Source organism: Octopus bimaculoides, chromosome 10 (assembly GCF_001194135.2).
Source record: "Octopus bimaculoides isolate UCB-OBI-ISO-001 chromosome 10, ASM119413v2, whole genome shotgun sequence".
Lineage (NCBI taxonomy): Eukaryota > Metazoa > Mollusca > Cephalopoda > Octopoda > Octopodidae > Octopus > Octopus bimaculoides.
In genome coordinates this window covers 54,356,571-54,360,628 of record NC_068990.1, presented here as the reverse complement: position 1 = coordinate 54,360,628, position 4,058 = coordinate 54,356,571, and the positions used below count along the sequence as shown (strand labels likewise).

The window sequence follows — 4,058 nt, the reverse complement described above, 5'->3', positions numbered from 1 at the left end:
ATATGTATATATATATATGTGTATATATATGTATATATATATTTATATATGTATGTGTATAAGACCTGCTGTGCTTGAGAAAACCTGTTGAGTCAAATGAAATCATAGTCGTGACCAATACCAGTGCTACCTGACTGGCACCTGTACCATTAGCAAGTAAAAAGCACCATTCAAGCATGGTCGATGGCAGTGCTACCTGATTGGCTCCTGTGCTGGTGGCATGTAAAAAGCACCATTTCAGTGTGCTCGATGCCAGTAGCATGTAAAAAGCGCCCACTACACTCTCAGAGTGGTTGGTGTTATGAGGGGCATCCAACTGTAGTTCTCCAGTGTGGTCAGTGTTCAATAACTGAAAGCAGCATGGCTATGTGGTTAAGAAATTGCTTTACAATCATATGGTTTTTGGTTTCTGTCCAAGTGCATATGCTCCTTAGCCAAGTGTCTTCTACTATTAGCCATGGGCTGATCAATGTTTTGTGAGTGATTTTTGGTAAATAGAAACTGTGGAAACCCATACATGTGTGTGTTTGTGCCTGTGTTTGTCCCCACCACCACTTGACAACCAGTGTTAGTTTGTCTACATCTCTGTAATTTGTAGTTCTGCAAAAGAGTCCAATAGAATAAGTGCTATACTAAAAACTAAGTACTGGAGTTAATCTGTTCAACTAAACTTTTCAAGGTGGTGTTCCGGCATGGCTACAGTCCAATGACTGAAAGAAGTAAAAGATAAGACATGCACTATGAGAAAATATAGATCAGTAGAACACTAAATTTAACCATGACTCACTGCAGTAAGGTTATTTTACTCCTGTCATCTTGTATATTTTGTTATGTTTCTAAAATCAACGTGGAAATATCTCCTACACAGTTGTGTGTGTGTAAACTCTCTAGTCTCTCACGAACACACATACATTTATATACACACATATGCTTACACATGGACAAGTGGGAATTAATGGTTATGATGATTATATACACACATCTGTATAAGTATAAACATATGCATGCATGTGTACAATGTGTGAAAATGTGTACAGTTGATTAATAAATATGGCTCTAAATGCTTGTAAATGCATGCAAACACGCATGGATATATACACATAGACACACATTTGTATCCCCTCTCTCTATTCAGTAATATTTGTCTTTTATTATGCATTCTGCTTATGTGTGTTCGATGTCTGAACATACTTATAAGAAATAAAACAATTATTCATGGTCAACCCCCAAATGTCTGATTGCTATTATAACAAGAGAAAACTCCCAGAGATGTCCTTAAGGTAAAGAGTTCTGAAAAGCTTCCTTTGTGTCATTAGTACATACCATCGTGTCTGTTTTGATTGTGTATTTAAGGTCGAGAGTAACACTTGAATATGGAGGTGGTGAGGTAAGGAGGTATTAGCTACTTGAACCTCAAGGTAATTTGAAAACCTCTTAAAAGCCTGAATGATCTGAGAACCTTGGAAGCAAAGCCTGTGCGAATGAGCATATGTATTTATACACCTGTGTGTGAATTTGTGTGTTTGTATATGCCTGTATGTATAGATCTTTGTATGTATATGGTGTGTGTGTGTGTAGATAAATTTCTGTACAGTTCTATACTTGTATTTATGTGGTTTTATTGTGCATAGATTTTTATGTATCTTTTGTTAATTTTCACTGAGTGTGCATATACACACATGCACACAATATATGCATGTTATGCATATGTGTGTGTATGTATATGTGTGTGTATGTAAGAAATTACTCTGTGTGTGTGTATATCATCATCATTTAACGTCTGTTGTCCATGCTGGCATGGGTTGGACAGTTTGACCATTGCTGACAAGCTGGAAGGCTGCACCAGACTCCAGTCTGATTTGGCATGGTTTCTATAATTGGATGCCCTTCTTAACATCAACCACTCTGATAGTGTAATGAGTGTTTTTACGTGCTACTGGCATGGGTACGATTTGCATGACACCAGTATCTGCTATGACTGCAATTTTACTTTGCTTGATGGGTCTTCTTCTCAAGCACAGCATAATGCTAAAGGTCTAGCTCATTCATCATTCCCTCCATGAGGCCCAACACTCAAAAGGTGGTTTTCATGCATCACTAGCATCAATCACCTTGTCTCCATGAGGTCCAACGATTGAAAGGTGCTTTTTAGGTACCGCTGGCACAAGTGCCAGTTACATGATACCAGCATCAGCCACGATTACAATTTCACTTGGCTTGACAGGTCTTCTCAAGCACAACGTATTGCCAAAGGTCTCGGTCACTAGTCATTGACTCTGTGAAGCCCAAAGTTTGAAGATTATGCTTCGTTACCTTGTCCCATGTCTTCCTGTCTACTTCTACCACAGTTAGCGATAGGCACTTCTTTACACAGTTGTCCTTGTCCATGTGCATCACATGACCATACCAGTGCAGTCATCTCTCTTGCACACCACATCTGATGCCTGTTGTGCCCAACATTTCTCTCAAGATGCTTACACTCTGTCATATATGCACACTGACATTGCACATCCAGCGAAGCATATTGGTTTCATTTCTTTCATGCCTACACATGTCCTCAGCTGTCACAGCCCATGTTACACTGCTGTGTACCAAAGCTGTTTGCACACACCATCTACCTTTTAGTCTGAAGAAGAGGCTCTTTGTTGTCAGCAGAGGTAGGAGCTCTCTGAACTTTGCCCAGCTTATTCTTATTCTCACAGCTACACTCTTGGAGCATCCACCTCCACTACTAACTTGGTCACTTAGATAACAGAAGCTATCTATAACCTCTAGCTTAGCTCCCTGGTAGTTGATGGAGTTTATTTTCTTTACATTTTCTGTGTTTATTGTACCTGTGCATTTTCCACACAAAACCTATTTTCTCTGTTAGCCATCCTTTGATATTGCTGCACCTCTTATGTGTCCATAGCTTACACCAGGTACATCTTATGGAGTTTCTACCTATGCCTTTTCTACAGATCAAGCAGTGCCATCTTCCTGAAGGGATATGTGATTTATCTGCCTTCCTACTTACTAAGGCTTTGGTTTTTGCTAGGTTAACTCTAAGACCCTTCAATTCTAGACCTTGCTTCCATGCCTGAAACTTATCTAGTTCTGGCAGTGATTCAGCTATAATAACAAGGTCATCAGCACTGAGGAGCTCCCAGGGGCAGCCTGTCTTAAATTCCTCTGTTATTGCCCGGAGCACTATGATGAAAAAGGAACTGATGAGCAATCGTTGTTGAGCCCCTACTGGTACCCTGAATTGTTTGCTGTACTCATTGCCAACCCTCACCTTACTGACAGTGTCCCTGTATATGGCTTGTACAGCTCTCACCAACCACTCATCTATCCCTTTCTGCATTGACCACCAGATAAGGGATCAGAGTACCCTGTCAAAGGCTTTCTCCAAGTCAACAAAAGCCAGGTACAGAGGTTTATCTTTGGCTATGTGTTTCTCCTGCAGCTGCATTACCTGAAATATAGCATCAGTGGTTCTCCATGGCATAAAATTAAGCTGCATCTCATCTAGACTAACTCTCTCCCTAATTAGTTGGGTTATAACCCTCTCCATAACTTTCATCACCTGATCCAACTATTTGATACCTCTGTAATTATTTCTAAGGCATCGCTTTTACTTTTGTAGCAGTTGACTATGGTGCTGCTACACCAGTCATTGGGTATGACTCCTTCATGTATTACCTGACTTAGAATATGGGTGACTAGACTATAACCCACACCACCAGATATTTTATGCATCTCAGTGGTGATTCCTGATGGGCCAGGGGATTTCCCTATCTTCATATCCTTAATTGCTTTATCTACTAAGGTACTACTGATTTGGGGAGCTGGTCCCTCATGTGGGTCAACATTTGGCAGACTCTCCTCCTCCCATGTTCAGCAGTCTTTCATAGTAGCATCTCCAAGCCTTTTCAGAATCATTAAATGCAAGTGCATCATCATCCATGTGGACACATTTCTTTCCTATGACATCACAATTTTCTCTCACACACTGTCTTCAATTAAAGGCAGTGCTGCAGCATGGCGGCAGTTGAATGACTGAAACAAATGAAAGA

General features: G+C 40.3%; 1 protein-coding gene across 2 annotated transcripts in view; it reads left to right on the top strand.

Moving 5' to 3' along the window:
* LOC106878858 (DCN1-like protein 3) overlaps nucleotides 1–4,058 on the top strand; it is a 95,965-nt gene that overhangs the window by 678 nt on the left and 91,229 nt on the right. The gene's annotated exons all lie outside the window — the stretch shown is intronic.